Genomic DNA, 9,726 nt, shown 5'->3' on the forward strand with positions numbered 1-9,726 from the left:
CACTGTGACAACAGCGTTTGTTTTCATTCAAAGGCTTTATGGTTTTTCCTTTAATACCTGGGGGGCCGGTCTTCAGTCAAAATGCCCGGGACCATTTTTTGTCCCAGTCCAGCCCTGGTGTCAGATCTGCATGCAGTGTCAATGAGACGATCAACAACAGATCAGACAAAACACTCAGGCGGACACTCCTCTGTAGAAGGAAACATGGAAAGTGTGAGGTAATCAGTGCACAACATCACTTTGTATTTCAGGCTGTTTTTATATAGAACTTCAGCACCAATGTAAAAGTTCTGGTTTGAGGAAGATGAAGAACATTTTCAGGAAGGATGCCGTCTGCAAGCAGAGCTGCTTGAACCTCAGCGCTGAGGTCCAGACTACTTCCTGTGAAGCCACGTGATGTAAATCTGCTGCTGTAACTTCACAGTTTACTGAAGCTAAATGCAACGTTACCATATAATCTGTTTTCAACAAAGGTTTCACTCCGTCCGGTGTTGATGGAATGATTCAGGCCGTACTCGTCAGGCTTCCCGTCGACCACACGCATTTCAGTCACAAACCCCGTGACTGACAACAAGGGAAACAGCAGAAGAAAAGATGTGAAAAATACTGGATGATGATGATGGAGGATTAACCGCGGTGGCTAAACTGTTTCCTGTCTTTGTGGGCGTACTCACAGGGAAGTTTCCAGGCACGTCAGTCTTGGTGGCTAAAGTCTCCATTTTCCAACATGTATCGCTACAGGTGCAAAGACACAACATTAATCATCAGTGTAAATATTTTAATGCTGTCCAAACGGTGTTTGCTTTGTCTGTCCTCTCGCACTCACAGAGGAAACGAGGACGCCACCTTCAACCCATCTTCAGTTGGCTCAACCATGGCCGGACTTCCTGTTGGCTTTGTGACAGCAAACCACTTGAAATGAGAGCAAACTGCAGTCAAGCACCACTTACAGCAACCTGTGGACACGCAAATGGAAAGCACTGAGAATCATACAGAAGCATAAGAGCTGTTTATTGTAACACGTGTGTGTGTGTGTGTGTGTGTGTGTGTGTGTGTGTGTGTGTGTGTGTGTGTGTGTGTGTGTGTGTGTGTGTGCACATTAATAATACACTGATGTATGTTAGTTTGATTTATGCTATATCTGAGAAAACAACTGCAGAATTTTACATCAAAGTTTCCAAAGCTGATGTTTTGTTGTTCACTCTGTTTTATATTCATATAGTTTGTTGTTTTTAAATCAGTGGACAAAATAAATATTATCACACAAAATCCAGGGTGAAACATAACCAAATAACCTAAATGGTGAAGTCATTATAGAAGTACATGTTGCAAAGGTCGGCCTCCTGTATAGACTGCTAAACTGTCTGGGGGGGCCCTGCCTGTCCTCGTTGGATAAGCTCCACCCCTTTTCCATAAGACGGAGACATTTGTATGAAAATAGATGGGCAGTAAAATAAAAAATAAAAAATATTATGGATGACTCTGTAAATCAAAGTCCGCCTGAGGCAGAAGCAGAAACCATGAGGAGCACAGCACCACTCCCAGAAGGGCACGAAGTGAAGCCATAGCTGCTGAAGAGTGAAGACGTGATGATGGAGGAGATCACAGATGAAGATCTGCTGCCTGCTGACTCTTTATATAGAAGAGTGAGACTATCTCCCCACCAGCAGCTGCACTTATACAAACCCCAGGTGCTGGGATGGCTTTGAACATGTGACATTTTCTGCAAACACATGGACAGTTTCATAAGCACAAAGATTATTCCTGCAGCGGCAGAATCGTATCCACTGTGTGAGAGGTGAACGTCAGACAGTTCTTAGAAAATGTAGTTTCTCTTTAAGCTTTTAACGTCTCTTTTACCCCCATTTGTCTAAAACTACTTGACAGCCCTTCATGTCAGAGGTTTATTACCTGTGCAGGATGGAGCACATGGTCTCAGTCAGGCTGGACATGATCACTCCTACAGGAAGTAAATGTGATTTTATTTCACCTGTGAAATGATGAAAAACAGCAGAATAGCTCACGCTAACAAACGGGTGTTGAAATGTTTCATTTTCTGCTGTTTCACAGGTCAAAAAGGGCGTCGAAGCAAACTGAAGCTGAGCTGCTGCTGCTGTTGTAGTGCAGCATCTGCTGTGTGCTTCATCAGAGAACCTTCTGTACACAGCAGACAGAGGCTGCTGCCACTGAAGTCCATCTGCTAGAGAGCTTTAAACACTGGTTATTGAAGTGGCTTTGATGATACTGATACACAGTCTTTGCTGCTGTCACAGGACAGGGATCCACCAGGGAGTAGTTGTCAGGATAAAGAGCCTTCGCTTCTCTAAATATAAACTGGATACTTGTAGGAAACTTTGGGAAGCAGCATTTTTCCTCATATCGTCTAAACTGAAGTTAGCTCAGGTGCTTCTTCCATACTTGCTCTGCAGAAAGCCAAAGAGTTTGGAGCTCTGCAAACATTTGCAGCACAGCTGGATGTTTGTAACTTTGGTCACCTCTGTATCATCCCTCAGATTCTTTCTGCACAGCTTTGAAACCACGACAGCACGAGTGATGCTGAGGAGACGTCCAGTTTAAACAGACCTTTATTCCTGGAACACAAACACATGAAGTGATGCTGCTAAAGAAGAACATTTAATCGCACTAATGAATCAAGCATCTGTTTGTCTGTCAGTCTGTCAACAGTTCCTCTGATCGACTTCAGACTTGGTGGGTATTTTGTTTTTGCAGCGGTCAAAGTCGATCAGCGTGTTGCTTTGTCTGCTGTAAATCTGCCTGTACAAAGGGAAACATGCATGTTTTAGATGCAAACTCACAACATGGCTGCATTTTTGTGATTATGTGTATTTTATATTGATTTATTCTATTATGTTTTGTATATGAATCTTTACAAGTGTGTCGATACAAAGGCTTGATTAAAACAAAGGTCTCAGCTGTGCTGTTAGGGATGCTCTCATATTTGTTTCAAATGTAATAAATCAAAGGATTTCAGGCTTTTCATCCTTTTATTTGTTTGGTTCTAACAGCAGCTGGATAAAAACATGCAGGTGATGAATATAATTGTGTGATATTATGAGCATTGTGAATAAAGAAAGAGCAGAGATAGTAAAAAGGAAACAGGTGATGGACGTGAGATTTTCAGAACAAAAGCTCCTCAGTGAGACGATCACCTGGACACAAGGTCAGGCAGCTGGGACTCATCTAGAGAGCAAAATGGAAAAGTGATCTGTGCAGAACATCACTGTTGATTGCAGTTATTTACATCAGACTTCTTCTCTGAGATAAGAGCACCATTTGTGGGAAAGATGACAGTATTTCCAGGCTGGATGCTGTTTGCAGGGAGAACTGAATGAAAGTCTCCTGCACCTCAGCGCTGAGGTCCACACCTGTGAACACAGATGAGGTCAATCTGCTGCAGCACGTAGAGCTTTACTGATCAGCAGGTTCAAAGGATTCAGCAGAGCGTAGAGTCAGAGCTAAATGCCACATCACCATAGAGTTTGTTAACAACAGCTTTCTTTGCCCTTTGTCTCGATGGACTGAATCAGGGATACTCGTCATACTTCACCTCAACCACGTCACTGAGAGACCCCAGCCTGACACAGCAGCAGAGATGATGAAAGCAGAAACAGCAAACAGATGCTTCAGTTGTGTTTCTCTCTGTGTGTGCGCTCACGCCCACTTGTGTGTGTGAACTTTCCACGTACCTCAGCTTGTTTCTCCAACATGAGCCATCAGGGCTGAAAAACATCACTAACACATGAATTCTTTCTCTTTTTGTTATCACCTGTGATCATGTGTCTCATGTTTCTGTCATTCACCAGTTCTTGTAGAGTTACGTGTAACTAGACTTCTGTGGGACGTAAATGATTGTTTTGTATGCAGATCTGTACAAAGGATGGAAACACTTGATTACAAAGGAGATCTCAGCTGTGTTGTTATGGATGGACTTCAACGTATTTGTTAAAAAAGAGAATAAAGCAAAGTGTTTTAGCTGTTTGGGAGTTTTTGTTTGATTCCATTCAGTTTTATTTCTATGGAGTCAAATAATAACAAAGGCTCTAGAACAGCCCTGAGTTTGTCCAGGTGACACTCCTCTGAAGAACAAAGACAAAGAGGAAGAAGGGGACTCGTTTTCAAGTCTTGTTTCTTTCAAAATAAAAGCTGAAATGTTTTGGAAGCATGATAATATTTCAGCCAGGATGCCGTCTCCAAGGAGACCTGCACCTCAGCGCTGAGCTCCACATCACGCCCTGTGAAAGCACAGATATAAATCTGCTGCAGTGAGAAGAACTTTACCCAACACAAGTGTAGAAGTAGACATTTGACTTTACCTACAACCTGTTAACAACAAAGCTTTCATTGCCTCTGTTGTTGATGTCATGTAGGACTAATCATACTTCACATCAGCCATGCACACGTCAGAGGATCTCCAGGCTTTCAGTAATAAAGCCAAGCAGATGATGTGAACATAGCAATAGTAAAACATGCATCATAATCAGCTGTATGTGTCGACTATGTGGCACCTGAGTCTTGTTGGCATGAAGAAAAGTTGTGTAACATGTAGCATAAGGGCTGCAAAGACATCATGTAGACAGCAGTCGTCTGTTAGTCGTAACGTATCTCCTGTTAAAGAGTTAAATGTGCGTTCTCCATCTCTGTCCTCTCACAGCTCGCCGTATACCAACTCCAGATGTGGTAACCATGGCTGTGCCCATCAACACGCTGAAGCTTAGATGCCACCCGTCACTATGGCGACTCCAATAGGGTTACCTGTCAGCTGTGGACGCATGAAAGGAAAACAGCAGAAACACAGACATGTTTACTGGAACATTTCCTATTGACAGCTTTATGGAAAAGTGGGTTTAAACACTTTTCTATGTTTTATTTTGTTTATTTATGGATTTATTGTGAAAGGAATTTCAAAGGTTTAATTTGACCTTTCCCCTGTTTTTCATACAGACTGGAGACGAATGGATGGTGCTTTCTTTGTTTGTCTAAAGATAATGAATAAAACTCTACACACATCTTAAACCACCCTCCTTTCTATATATTGTGTTATATAAATGGAAAGTATATAAGACACAAACTGAGCTTATATGATACTAAGGACCCTGGAGGTCAGTCCACCTTTATAATTCAGCACAGCCTGGAGTCTCTTAGTCAAGCTTGTTTGTGTTTTCTGTGAGGAAGTTTTCAGCAGCAGCTCTTTTCTTGGATGTTGGTTCCCTTTGTTTCCATCCTCTGTTAAGATGTTTCAGTAATGTTGAGGTCTGGGGAGGCCAATCCATGGCTGACGTCCTGTGATGCTGCATTAGCAGTTTGTTCATAGTGAAAAATGAAGCCACTGCCAATCAGACATTTGCACAGTGGATCAACTTCTGATGGTACTGTCCTGAATTCCACACCTATAATATGTTTGCACATACTGATGAATATGTGCAGCTGATTTTCAGTCCAGTTCCTGTGTGACAGACGCCAGTCTTTCTGCCTGTGTCCTTCCTTAACAATAGAGCCATCCTTCCACTGAGACTGTTTCTGATGAGGCTTCACTGAGCAGTAGATGGATCCCTCAGCTCATCTAATCGTCCTATTTCTAACACATGACTGTCAGAAACTGTTAATCTGCTGCAGCTCTTTAACTCCTCCACTTCTTTTTTTGTAATCTCTTAGTTTCCTCATCTTTTAAGGTGGCACTGCACACCAGATCCAAAGTCAACATGCTGTTATATGATGGAGTTGAACCTGTAATGGAGTTTGATTTAAACCAATCAGCAATTAAGTGAATGATGATGAGCAAAGATGGTGGAGGTGGTGGATGAAGACCCGGACAGCTGTGGTTGGCTCCTCGTATAGAGCAGAGTGAGGTTGTGTTTGCACATTATTATAAAACCATGTTCACCATATATTTTAGCTGCAGACAATAACATGATTTCTTTGCTGTGGTGATTTTATTCCACTTTGGTAAAATGGAAAACCATCATTTCTTGCTGTAATTCACACATTATTCCAAGAGCCTCAACACAAGCCTTGTAGTCCGACCATATATAGACAAATCAATAGTTGTGTTTGTAACAGCTCATGAACATGAATCGTTCCACATTACTTTGAAATCATTGCAAACTAAACTGGAATAAATGAGTGTTTATATATAGTTTTGTCTCAGCTGTTCATACACAGTGTTTCAGTTCTTATCAGAGTCCCACCGTCTCACTGTGGTGAACCTTTAGCTCTGTTGTAAGCGTGTTGTTAGACCAGGTTTCCCTCATTTAAAAATAATCTCTCATTAGAAATGGACATGATGTCTAAGACATAGAAATGCTTATTATGGGTTCACTTGATGTCACTGAAAAGATGCACATGGGTAACGTGCAGGCCATCCAGCTCCGAGGTTTATCTCCTCACCTCGAGTCTGCGACACTCTCTCCGTGTCCTCTCAGATAAGGGCGCGCACATTTCTGCACGATCTTCTAAATTACAAAGAGCGATTCACAAAACAGAAGCTCACAAAACACTCATCACAAACCAAAAATGGCTCCACTGAGCGTCAAACTGTCACCAGAATTTACTGATAATCTAAAGACTCACAGAACTCATTTTGTCTCATTGTGTCTTAGTTTGAGACATAAGTGCATGATCATAATACTGTGTAGTTAGATGAGACAGAGCTGATGCTTGCTCTTAATCATCCTCTTCATGTTTCCCGAGCCTCAGCAGTGGAAGCTACCATGGATAGAAAGACTATGACTCATGTTACGTTCCCCTGGGGGGGTCTAGGCGGTGAGGGGGAAGTAACAAAAGTGACCGGGTCAGAAAAAGGAGTCAAGAGGCGAAACAGTTAAATAAAACAGTTTTATTGAAGTAATTAAACTAAAAGAGACGGACAAGCCGCTATCACCATAAAAGAAACACGAACAAAACTCAGGCGTTGGTCAGTAATGCAAAAAGGTCAAAAGGAAAACGCAGCTCACCAGCTGGAAACACCGCAAAAACACTCAGCTCACTAGCTGTACCCACACAAATGGCACTCTGGCCCAGAGCTCACCTTTCTCTGGGCTTAAATACCTTTAATTGCTGATGGGAGTCAGCTGTACAGGAGGGAAAGGTGGCACCTCAGGCAGAGGAGGTAGTGGGACACGCCCACACAGGCACCCTCGAGAGAGAGACCCTGCTAGGGCCGTAACACTCATCTTAAATCTCAAATCTTTGTCTCCAAAGAGCTGCTGATGTGTCCGATATGATCCACAAGCTTAAACTAGGATTATAAGTGTGTGCAGTGATGTGTGTGAAACCTCTGAGGACTCACACGTGTGTGCTTCAGCCCACACACACATATGAAGCACTGCGACCTCACACAGAAGTGTTTTACACATCCAGCCTGAATCCTGATCATTTCTACAGTTTATTAAGTTCAGCTTCACCTGAACATCAGTGATGAAGCTGCTCTGACTCCATCACAGCTCACAGCTGTTGGAATGAGTCAAACAATGAAGAAGGTTCAGAAACAGCTGATGATTTTACAGAAACATGATGCAAACATGAGAATGGACACATGATTTTTTATTAACAGACACCGTTTATGTTTCACTGTGCATGACGTCATCAACACTGACACCAGGGGGCGCTCATCAGCCTGAGGAAGTGTGATAATGGGGGGAGACGCAGTGTTGTGTGTACTGCAGTCGGACAGAAGGAAAAACTTCCTCCTGAAAACATTTTCATCCTTCCCAAAAGTGTTTGAGTCAAATGTTACAAATATATAAATACAATAAAACACAGGGTCTTACATAAAATTAGTGATGCAGTTGTGCACTGAGCACCTTTCCAATGTTCCTTCCTCAGATGAGTCCAGCTGCTGAACACATTAACATCTGTATGTAAATGTAGCCGAGAACCAACCTGAGCACTGCTGGGAAAATACAAAGGCAACCATCAAAGTGCTGTATTATCTTATTTATTCTGAATGTTGACTTAGATCCACACCACGATTTATGAAACTATAGAACTAAAATAACAACAATCGTCTGCTTCTTTAAAATTTCTTTCATTACATCAAACCAGTGAAAACTGAAAAAAACAAAGAGCTGTTAGCATGTTTAGACCAACTTTGAGACAGAGACTGTAAAGTTCTGCACTTTAAATCCTGCCTGTGTTCCTGCAAATGATTCACACTGAAAGTATCTTAGTTTAGTATTGAGTGAGCCACAAAGCAGCCTGATAGCTTTAAAACAGGAAAAGTAAATGAAATTGACAGTTTCAGTGTAGCTGGATCTATTATTGGGGGGTCATGACCCCCGTAACCCTGCCTGGTCCTGAGGTCAAATCCACCATCTTTGTTTCAGAGCTTCATGTTCTCCCGTGTTTGTGTGCGTCCTCTCCGGTACTCCGGCTTCCTCCCACAGTCCAAACACATGCAGTTAGTGGGGTCAGGTTAGCTGTGAGTGGTTGTGTCTCTGTGTTATTCCACCTTAATAAATGACTTCCTGTTAGCATGAAGTGCTTCTGTAGGACTGATGTCATTTTCATGGTTGGATCATTTAAATGAAGCTGGACTCAGATGCAGTAAATAAGCTGATTGATCATTAATGAATAAAGCTGGTCAAACACATCACGTGGACACATGTGATTGTGTGTTGTAGTATTGATCCCAATGCTGGTATCAGTCCTGGATCAATAACACTGGATGGATGCGTTCAGCATGGAGCCCTGAGCTGTGTTACAGACAAACATGGAAACTGACAGGTCTGTGTCATTCACAGTCTGTAACACTTCTAAACAACAGAGGCTGACCCAAGTGCCTCAGAGCCAGGCACGCTCACATCACAGCTCTCTAAATAAGCCAGTTTCAAAATAAGAGCTGAAAGCTGTGTTTGCTTGTGTTAGCTTATTATTGTGGAGACTAACATTCAGTGATCATGTGTTCAGACTCATAATGATTACTCTCAGAAATCCTGATCTTTGTATTTACTGTGTGTTGGATCAATAACTGAGATTCATGGTATCACACAGCTGTGCTGCTGCTGATGTCAGCACATCTGGAACAATACGAGGTATCTGCTACCAGACTGAGCAGGACGTGAGACCTGTGGACTGTTTAAAGCTGTCCCTCCACAGCTCACTCAGACCTGATGCACACCTCAGTGATATTCTCTGACTTCCTCAGTAGAGACAGAAACCATTCAGATCTGGGACCATCAGCTGACTGATGATGTCACACAGACTGTGTTTTTCAGGAACAGTGATTCTGATGTGAGCCTGCTAGCTGACAGCAGACCTGATGAAAGCACATGTTCACATCTGTGAGGACAGACTGGACTCTTTGACTGCACCTTGGTTCTCCTCAGAGGTCTGTACAGGAGCATGTCCACCCCCACTGAAGATCTCAGTCACTGTGAAACATAGAAAGCTGCTTGTGTGGCCTCTGCCTCACATGTAGATACAGCTACAGGTTTCTCTGTCAGTCAGACTGAAACAGTGTCCTGATGCTGCATCATTCAGCTCTGTGCCCCAGTCAGCATCACTGGGAGCTACCAGTGTTTCTGCCCTTTTCCTGTAACACTACACTCAGCACAGGCTCAGCTGGTATCCAGTGTTGGACTTTGGCTTCAGCTGCTGTGATAGATCCTCTAACATAGATCAGCTCTGCTACATGTTGTTAGATAAGTGCAGCTGCTGTCATGTCCTGATGTTTCTCTGGCTCAGCAGCTTCTCCATCAGAGGTTCACA

At 42.8% G+C, this 9,726-nt stretch overlaps 1 protein-coding gene across 8 annotated transcripts in view; it reads right to left on the bottom strand.

Moving 5' to 3' along the window:
• Positions 1-9,726, bottom strand: part of LOC147336918 (protein NLRC3-like) — a 1,139,417-nt gene that overhangs the window by 470,065 nt on the left and 659,626 nt on the right. The window lies entirely within an intron of this gene.

Source organism: Aulonocara sp. 'chitande type north' Nkhata Bay, linkage group LG3 (genome assembly GCF_057382095.1).
Source record: "Aulonocara sp. 'chitande type north' Nkhata Bay isolate Kocher_YH1m ecotype deep benthic linkage group LG3, A_spYH_male_GT1.1, whole genome shotgun sequence".
Lineage (NCBI taxonomy): Eukaryota > Metazoa > Chordata > Actinopteri > Cichliformes > Cichlidae > Aulonocara > Aulonocara sp. 'chitande type north' Nkhata Bay.